The 11,172-nt window shown below is 45.8% G+C and overlaps 1 long non-coding RNA gene across 1 annotated transcript; it reads left to right on the forward strand.

Moving 5' to 3' along the window:
• Nucleotides 1–279: 279 nt before the first annotated feature.
• LOC106804931 lies at nucleotides 280–1,512 on the forward strand. The gene is made up of 3 exons (XR_001393379.1): nucleotides 280–369; nucleotides 1,045–1,136; nucleotides 1,452–1,512. It is a non-coding gene; the product is annotated as an uncharacterized LOC106804931 (long non-coding RNA).
• The last annotated feature ends 9,660 nt before the right edge of the window (nucleotides 1,513–11,172 follow it).

Genomic DNA, 11,172 nt, shown 5'->3' on the forward strand with positions numbered 1-11,172 from the left:
ATACGTAAGCATGCACCGCACACACCACGCTACGCAATCCGTCACGCACGCACACCCACACGGCACACCCATATACAGCACACCAGTGCCACACACACGTACGTGCGCGCACACACGCGCACCCACACGCACACACACACGCGCGCGCCACGCACACGCACGCACGCACGCACACACACCACACACACGCGTGCTATTAGCGGCGTGCTTCTGATAACGGTACAGCTGAAACGGGCAGGAGCCAGTCTACGCATAGTGCGCGTAAACGGACGCCGTACACGAGAGTACGAGTCATAACGATGTCATAACGGTCAGTTAGTCTTCGAATTGCGCGCCAGCTGGGTGTCGAGGCACAAGTACTGGACCAAGGTAAATATATGTGTTGTATTACTCCTCATAATAGTTATTATACGAGTTTCTCTGGTTAGCTTATGTGTTATCATATTGTTTATGTTCATGAATTATGGCTAGAAGTAAATTTGCCTCTGGACAGGCTGCCATTACAGTTGTGATATGTAATAGGCACTGTACTGCAGTACGCGCGCGCCGCGCGTGTTGTGTTGTGCAGTGCGTGCGTGCGGCTGCGTGCGGTGCGTGCTGTGCGCGCGCGCGTGCCTCGGCCGCGTTTCTGGTGCATTGCTACAAAAGTTATGCAAGACAATGCAGTCGCATCTGGCAGACCGTGGCTGAGTATGTATCAAGTTGTGTGTGGTGTGTGTGTTGTGTGTGTGTGTGTGTGTGTGTGGTGTGTGGTGTGTTGTGTGTGTGAGTGCGTGCGTGCGTGCGCGACGTTGTTGTGTTGCATTTGGCTACAAAAAGTTATGCCAAGACAAATGCAGTCGATCTGGGCAGACCAATGTATCAAGTGTGTGTGTGTTGGTGTGTGTGTGTGTGTGTGTGTGTTGGTGTGTGTGTCGCGTGCGTGCGTGCGTGGTGCGTTGCGTCGTGCGTGCATGTGAGTGACGAGTCACTACCAGCAGATTCGAGTGCGCCTACACATGATTATGTATTCATACTGGCTGGCGTGCTCTCTCTTTGGAACAGACTGAGGTTGCCTCGCATAGAAAACTTCTGACTCTCATGCTCCAGCTGAAGAAGAGACGCTGACTGCTGAACTAGAAAGCAGTGGAGTGGAGGTATGTATAGTGTTTACAACTTATGTGAAGCAGTTGAGAGTAATTAAATACGCTATACTGCCTATAGCTGTACTAAACTGTCCTTTTAGTTCTATATTTCACAGTGGCAGCAATATTTATGCAGAATATCTTTCATGACTATGATTAAACAGATGATATTACATATATAGATAGATCAAGAGCCATAATAATATTTATAAAGGTATTATTAGCTCTTTGTAATATATATATAGAGAGAGATAATATTATTCTCCTGATATTATGTATGATATACATGCGTACGTACATTTGGCACGTTTTCCTTCTGTGAAACAGATTAGAGTTGCATCACATGGGATACCAAGCCATCTCTATCACCGAACCACCAGTGATGGAGCGAAGATGCTGGCAGAGGTGGAGCGAGAGAGAGAGAGAGACACACACGACACACAGAGAGAATGCTCATAGAGAAAGAGTAGGGGGGGGCATTAATGCGGAGGTGAGAATAAAATCAAAAGCCAAGAAGTTTATGTATATATACACACACACACAGAGATTTGATACAATAGATGTGTTTGTGTTAATTCATATCTGTCTATATATCTATCTATCTATGTATATATATAATGATGTTTAACCTAGAATTCTTATTCAGGAATTATCACTATGTATAATAACGAGAAGCTAATAATACCTTATTATAGCTCAGCTCCTAGTTATATAGGTATTATTAGCTCTTGATTTGTAATTATGCTTTTATTCATTTCTGAAATATTATATAGGAAGGTTTGCGATTTCATATGTATATGTGTGATAGTATATATCTGGAATGTTTGTATTAAGAAATTATCAACTGCTTAATGAGTAGTTATGTGTGCATATATCGCAGATTAGGATAGCCGAATATTTTCATCATAAATTTTCAAACTTTTGAAATTTTGTTTTGATTTGGTTTTATATTGAAGGATTATATATATATATATATATATATATATAGTTGTAAATCATGTTCGCGTTTTAATTGTAAGTTTATTTTTTTAAACATGGATTAAACGTATTTACTTTTCGGAACTGTGGCTTTGATTGCATACTGTATGTGCCCAGCGTTTCTATATGTCGTAAAATTAATTCCACTACGTGTAAATATGCTCAGCTCGCGTAAACACTGATTTTGTTAGTATGTTTGTCTTCATTGATATATATATATAATATATTATAGTATATATATATACAGTATATATATGCACGCACGCACGCGCACATACACAAATTACGTTTCAGTAGGAAAATCCACGTTATAATCACCGTTATTGTGAATACATTAACTTAACAGTTATTTTCAACGTTGCACAGTGATCCCATACAATACGTTCTATATCAACGCTTACATAAAAACCGTTTTTACAACGTTTATAATCAACGTTATAAAAACCCTAGACATTTACGTTACATCAATGTTACAAAAAACGCTATAACAACTTTTGCATTACGTTATAAAAACGCTATAATAACGATTTTGTGTTAGCTGGTCACATTGCTTAATTGCTATCGCTGTGTCAATCCTGTGGCATCACGTGCCGATTGTCTAAGCCAATAAATGAGAGCGCGGTTGATTTCACATTAAATACCCAATTAGCTACGAGTTAACTACAGTTCGCACGAATTCGAATTAATTCCCGGCAAGATCGCTCGGTGCCAACTGCTGTACGTCGATGCCATCATATAGTCAATGAATCATCGACTGACTGAACATGCATGGGTTGCTGCTACTTCTACATCATACGCGGTACAGTCACCAATATGGAGGGCACCCCTTCTTTTCGATTTCGAAATACACTAGTCTCGAAGTCGCATTTAAACGGGTGGACTCCCCACATTGGACAAGCGATTAGGATAAGAGGAAGAAAAAAGGAGAAGCAAAAATGATGAAACGAGTATGTTGCTCGTACGATGCGAAGCCATAAGCGGTAAAAAGGAGCGAGAAAAGAAGATGAGTTCAAAAGCAAAGCGAGGCGAAGAAGAGAGAAGGGGAGCGCACGCGCGGGCGGTTTCGTAAACGCATTTATTGCCGTGATTGCATCCATCCTGTCGCTGATTAAATTTCACCAGCTGTTTTCCATCGACGATGTACACCGTACACACACACACGAACGCACGCAGAGACACGAAACACCACACACACACACACACACACACACACACACACACACTCACACACACATCATACAGACACAAACTACGCAGGCACGCACGCACGGCACGCCACACAACGCAACACATACACGCACGCACGCAACGCACGCACGCACGCACCACGCACGCACGGCACGCGGACGCACCTGCGCACGCACGTACAGCAGCGCATAACAAACAACAAAACAAACACACATGGTGCACACACTCATACTGCACGCACGCACGCAACGCACAACCACACGCACACACAGCTGACACAATACACACACACACACACACACACACACACACACACCTACACACACCACACACACACACACAGCACACAGATTCGACTCCCTCCTATAGAAGTTACATCACTCTAAAGGTGCGCAAACAACACTAGAATATAAAATCACGGTACCCGTCCCTGCGGGCGCACGGTGTGCGCCTATACTTATATATATCCAATACGTATATATATGGATCGCTGCCGCTGGCTACTGAGTACACAGTCGAAAAACCTACTCAGACGCCGCCGCACATACAACATCTAACGTTGTTGTCTCTATAACCGGTAATTGGATGGGAGTATGTCCACAGTAGCATCATTGATTGCGGCCAACATCAGGGTTGGTGTCGTGTACGCGTGCTGGGTCTTGTGTGTTCCACTGGGTGTTCTCGTGGTGTGTGTGTGTGTGTGTTGTGTGTGTGGTTGTGTTGTGTGTGTGTGTGTGTGTGTGGTGGTGCTTCGTGCGTGCGTGCGTGCGCGCGCGTGTGTGCTTGTGTGTCTTCCTCTCTCCCTTTCTCTCTCTCTCTCTCTTTTTTCTCTCTCTCTCTCTTTCTCTCTTTCTCACTCTCTCTCATATCTCGTCTCTCTCTCTCTCTCTGTGAGTGTGCGTACGTGCGTGCGTGTGTGCGTGTATGTGTGTGCTTGTGTGTCTTTCTCTCTCCTTTTCTTTCTCTTACTCTCTCTCTCTCTGTATTCCGCACACTCATTATGCGTGCGGTGACATGCTGTGTGCGTGTAGTATTGTGTGCTTGTGTGGCTTTTTGTTCTTCTCTCTCTCTCTCTCTCTCTCTCTGTCTACTGTGTCTTGCGTATCCTCTCTCTCTCTCTCTCTCTCTCTCTCTCTCTCTCGCTCTCTCTCTCTCGTCTCTTCTCTCATCTCTCTCATCTGCATCTCTTCTCTCTCTCTCTCTCTCTCTTCTGCTGTTTCTCTCTCTGTTATGGGTGGGTTTGTGGTGCTGTGTGTGGTGTTTAGTAAGGCCTTCGAGCAGATTGTTAGCTGAGAACGGGGCCCGTCACGCTGCAACGTGACATGTACACGTAATGCTGACATGTAATGGTGACACGTAACATGTGCGCAGACATGCCGACGTGACATATACACGTTCAATTACCGAAATTGGTGTCTAGCTGCAATTGTACTGTGAAACCCGCGCAGTGCGCGCTGTAGAATAAACACGGTAGTTGGGATACACATATAAAATTTTGCGTTTAATCAATCATCCATCCATCCATCCATCCATCCATCCACTTCCATCCATCCATCATCCATCCATCATCCATCCATCCATCCATTCCATCCATCATCCACTCCATCCATCCATCATCCATCCATCCATCCATCCATTCCATCATCCATCCATCCATCCATCCATCCATCCATACCATCCATCCAGTCACATCCAGTCCATCATCCATCCATCCAATCCATCCATCCATCCATTCCATCCATCCATCATCCCATCCAGTCCCATCCATCCAATTCCATCCATTCCATCAATCGCATCCATCCCATCCAGTTCCATCCATCTCATGCCATCCATCCATCCATCCATACCATCATCCATCCATCCATGCCATCCACTCCATCCATCCATCCATCCATCCTTCCATACCAATCCATCCATCCATCCATCCATCCATCCATCCATCTCCATCCATCCAATCCATCCATCCATCCATCATCAAATTCCATCCTATCCATCCATCCATCCATCCATCCATCCAGTCATCCATCCATCATCCATCCATCCATCCATCCATCCATTCCGATCCAATCCACTCCATCACATTCATCCATCCATCCATCCATCCGAATCATCCATCCATCATTCCAGATCCATCCAATCCATTCCATCCATCCATCCATCCGATTCCATCCATCATCCAATCCATCCATTCCATCCATCCATCCATGCCCATCCCGATCATCGCATGCCATCCAATCTATCAAGTTCCATCCATCCATCCATCCATTCCATCCAATCCATCCATCCATCCATCATCACATCCATCCATCAACTCCATCATCATCATCCATCCGATTCATTCCATCATCCATCCATCCAATCCCATCCATCATCAGATCCATCCATCATCCATCCCATCCATCCAGTCCATCCATCCCATTCCCGATCCCATCCATCCATCCATTCCAGTCCATCCATCCCATCCGATCCATCCATCCATCCATCCATCACATCATCCATCCATCCATCCATCCATCATCTATCACCCATCCATCCATTTATTCCATCCATGCCATCCATCGCATCCATCCATCCATTCCATCCATCCATCCATCCATCCATCCATCCATCCATCCATCCATCCATCCATCCATCCATCCAATCCATCCCCATCTCATATCCATCGCATCCTATCCATCCATCCATCCATCCCCGATCCATCCATCCGATCCATCCACCTCCATCAGGTCCATCCATCCATCCATTCCATTCATCCATCCATCCATCACATCCATCCATCCATCCATCCATCCATCCATCCATCGCATCCAGTCCATCCATCCATCCATCCCATCCATCCATCCATCCATCCATCCATCATCCATCCATCCATCCATCCATCCATCTCCATCATCATCCATCCATCCATCCATCCATCCATCCATCCATCCATCCATCCATCCATCCATCCATCCATCCTATCATCCTATCCATCCATCCATTCCATCCATCCATACCATCCATGCCATGCCATTCATCCTCCATCCATCCACTCCATCCATCCATCCATCCACCCCATCCATCCATCCATCCATCCATCCATCCATCCATCCATCCATCCATCCATCCATCCATCCATCGCAATCCTCATCACCATCTCATCCATCACATCCACATCCATCCATCCATCCATCCATCCAATCCATCCATCACAGTCCATCCATCCATCCATCATCCACTCCATCCATCCATCCATCCATCCATCCAGTCCATCAATCCATCCATCACCATCACATCCATTTCCATCCATCCATTCCCATCCATGCCATCCATTCCATCCATCCATCCATCCATTCCATCCATCCATCCATAAATCAGTCCAAATCCATACCCACAATCTCATCCCATCCATCACATCCACTCTATTCATCCACTCTAATTTATCATTCGCCCCGTTTGCCCCACAGTTACTGTTATGAATATTAAAAGATAAGGGACATTGATGGACTTGCGACATTCAATCATGAACTTAAGTAAATCGTTTCGTTCATCTTGCTATTATCTCTTCGATGGATCAGCCTACCTCAGCAACAATTAGCCTACTCTGGGTACTTTGAGTCTTACCCCGGCTCTGCCTTCACCCATAGAGCGAAACCTCTCAAAACGCGCGGGGAATCTATCACCCCCATTTTTCGTATTGATGAATACTAAGTAAAAAGAATTGGCCGAGCTTTATAATGACATAGGTTTTAGACAAACCTGGCGAAACCTCTTACTCGAGATAGCGCCGAGAATCGGCGTATATGGCGCGGTTCATGAATATATTCCATCGCTGACCTGCAAATAAAGGCCCCCCCCCCCCCCTGAGTAAGGCAATAACCCACTTTCGATTCTCAGCTCGGCACGCGTGACCTAGCCATTCTTTGCGAACCGTTACGCACGATCGACGACTTACGCGCTGCCCACCGCGACATTTCGCGACGGGCGACCGTTTGTCGATAGTTAGGCATCGAGCACGCAAAGGGCATGATGCATTGAAGTGTCCGCCACGCCCCCTCACCCACCACACACACACACACACAACACACACACACACACACACACACACACACACACACACACACACACACACACACACACACACACACCACAACACACACACTCACAACACACACACACACACACCACACACACACGCACACACACACGTCACGCACGCACGCACCGCGCGCCACTGCACTCAACGCACACACCACACACACACCCACGACACCACGCACGCCACGCACGCACCACGCACGCACGCAGCACGCACAGCACGCACTGCACGACGCACGCCACACACCATACGCACTACGCCACGACACGCCACGCACACCACACACACACACACGCACGTACTCACGCACACGCACCGCACGCACGCACGCACACCCGCACGCACGCACGTACACACACACGCACGCACACGCGGCGACGCGGCGCGCTCACATGTAGATGTCGTCGCTATAATGGTACGTCGCTGCTGCTGCTGCTGCTGCTGTTGCTGCTGCTGCTGCTGCTGTTGCTGCTGCTGCTGCTGCTGTTGCTGCTGCTGTTGCTGCTGCTGCTGCTGCTGCTGCTGCTGCTCATTCGCAATCTCTCAACAACTCAAACACGGTTTGCAAGTCATCGGATCCGACGTCGGATTTACGGCGTGGTGACGTCACCGCGCGTGTTAGAGCGACACGCCGACAGCACGGGATCCGACGAGTCGATCCGGCGACGGCGAAGTCGATCCGTATCCGTCGCCGCGGCTGTTTTATCATCGTTAGGTGCGCGGCGAAAAAAATCAGCGCAATGCTCACGAGCATTAATAAACCAGGCGGTAATTGTATTGTCGTTCCTAGCGACCGATCCGGGCTGTGTAATATAGGCACACAAACATGATTCAACATCACTCAAGCAGATTACGCGTTTGTGTCATAGTGTGTGTCTTACGCGCCCGTACTTCCGCGGGGCAAGTTCTTTCTCTAATTCTATTCTACACATTTGCTAATTGTAATTGGAAGTAAACGTGATAAAGATTTCACAACCCTTCTGTCTCCCCCGCGCGCGGAAGGTACAAACGAGCGAATGTAAATATCCCGTGACGTCATAATTCTGATGAGTGTAATTGCTCTTGAAGGCAGATTCTGTACTGATGCCAACGAAATACTGATCGCGACCAAGTTTCATCGATTCTTGAATAAATTTAAATTCATCACTAGTAATTAATTAATAAATTTGCATATCGTGTGCATTCCGTTCGATTGCAATAGACAGCCGTAACAGTCGACGTTGTCCGCGTTTTTAGTTTTACCAATAATCAAGCCTCTTTATTTTCCAACCAGACAAACACACTGGTAGTTATATGGCAATGACTCATTAATCACAACTTACTTCCTTTCCTCATACCACCAAACATCGTCTTGCCTTATATTATGGATCGCCTTTGTAACCATATGTTTCACCTCATAAAATACACACTCCTCACTGGTTCATGTTTATTTCGGTAGCAATCAAAATAAGAAAAAAATGTAATGCGTTGACCTCATTTCGTAGGTCTCTTTTGCGTTTTTCATAGACCCTCGTATGTCTTGTAAAATAATAGCCGTTGTTATTACGTTGTTCTTATGAGTTACTACATATGAGTTGTTAATAAGAGCTTTACTAAGCTCTCAAAACCATTACACACTGAGAGACCAGAAAGTAATACATAATTAGAAGAATAGACGTGACAAAACCGACTGTTTCGTTGTAATCTTTCTCGCCGCAGGTATTGTTGCAGCGACTATACACCTCAGTATTGACGCAAATCTCGACGAGCATAAGTGTCGCAAGAGATACGGCGAGAAGGGTTTGTCGCTGCGGGATGTTTTGCATTGCTGTAAAATTACATGGCGTCGCCTGATTAGCAGTCCATTGTCTACGAATACCCTGCACTGCGATCGGTCAGGTTGGCTTGATGATTATCTCAGCATGTCTCTCTAGATTTGACCAATTAGTTCGCGCTGGGAAAGCTTGTTTTAGCTCAAAGAAGAAAGGGCAAAGGAAAGGTAAGACGCAGATGAAGAAATAAAAGACGAAGAAAAAGTAGAAAGCGAGGATGAAAGCGAATAAAAGAAAACAACTAGAAAAATAAAAAGAAGCGGAAGTAGACGTATATTATGATGAAGACGAAGAAGAAAGAAAAGCAAAAAAAGAAGAAGAAGAATAAAAAGGAGAAGAAAGAGCAGAAGACGACAAAGAGACATCTCAGCTATTGATATCCCGTTTCTGCTTGCTACCAAAGCTCTCTGCACAACGGCTCCAATCATTAACAGCTCTTTCACGTGGCGCGCACGCGTCCCAGCATGCAAAGTAATACGAACCTAGTTGGGCTGTCGGCAGCATAACCCCGTCGTTTATATAGGTTAAACGCCTACTCAAAAACCACTTAAGGAAACACCTTCGTTATACGCGAGGCGACGCGCTCTGTGGAAAGCCATTAGCCACCCGCGTTTGGCGCCCGAGATACACGCGCATGCGCAAAACCTTGGGTGCGGCATCGATACGGATTGAAACATTAATTCCTCCCTCCCCCTCCTCCTTCAGATCTCCACGCGAAAGACATCCATCCATCCATCCATCCATCCATCCATCCATCCATCCATCCATCTATTCATCCATCTAATTATCATTCGCCCCGTTTGCACAGTTACTGTTATGATATTAAAAGATAAGGGACATATGGACTTGCGACATTCATCATGAACTTAAAGTAAATCTTTCGTCATCTTGCTATATCTCTTCATGGATCAGCCTACCTCAGCAACAATTGCTACTCTGGTACTTTAGTCTTACCCCGGCTCTGCCTTCACCCTAAGAGCGAAACCTCTAAAACGCGGGGAATCTCACATTTTTCGTATTGATGAATATAGTAAAAGAATTGGCCGAGCTTTATATGACATATTTAGCAAACCTGGGAAACCTCTTACCTCGAGAATAGCGCGAAATCGCGTATATGCGCGTTCATGAATATATTCCTCGCTGACCTGCAAATAAAGCCCCCCCCCATAGTAACGCAATAACTCCACTTTCGATTCTCAGCTCGGCACGCGTGACCTAGCCATTCTGCGAACGTTACGCACGATGACGACTTACGCGCTGCACTCGCCACATTTCGCGACGGGCACCCGTATTCCGTTTGTCGATAGTAGGCCATCGAGCACGCAAAGGGCAGATGATTGAAGTGTCCGCCAGCCCCCCTCCCAACCACACACACACACACACACACACACACACACACACACACACACACACACACGCACGCACACACACACACACACACACAGGCATTACAATACCTATCTTACCTTAATGATACGTGTCGGAAAAAGGGTGAAAATATTTGAATTAGATCTACAATGTTGAATAATAATAACTTTCGACGCTAGGAGAAATAAATATCCGCTTTAAAATCGATCAGTATTCTGTGAGTGCAAGTGAAGTAGCAAGGGGAGGGACAGAAGAGGATGAAGGCGTAGGAGGGGAAGGAGGGATGGCGGGATGACGGGGAAGCTGAATTCTATGGCAGGATTCATTCTAAATCGTTTCTATTATGGCACGTCATAATTCACTCGCACATTTATTCAGCCGCCGCACAGCCTGCGTGCCATCAAACACACTTCAATCACATTATATATATATATATATATATACTAACGTATAAGTGTAGAATGCCTGCTGTGTCATCAGTATAGATATTTAGAATATCTTTGGTCAAAAAATGTTCTTTTTTTTAATAAAAAAAAATACATATACATCAGCCAATTCAATCTTGCGATCTCTCTCTCTTTCTCTCTTTCTCTCTCTCTCTCTCTCTCTCTCTCTCTCTCTCTCT

This window comes from Priapulus caudatus, unplaced genomic scaffold (genome assembly GCF_000485595.1).
Source record: "Priapulus caudatus unplaced genomic scaffold, Priapulus_caudatus-5.0.1 Scaffold93, whole genome shotgun sequence".
Lineage (NCBI taxonomy): Eukaryota > Metazoa > Priapulida > Priapulimorpha > Priapulimorphida > Priapulidae > Priapulus > Priapulus caudatus.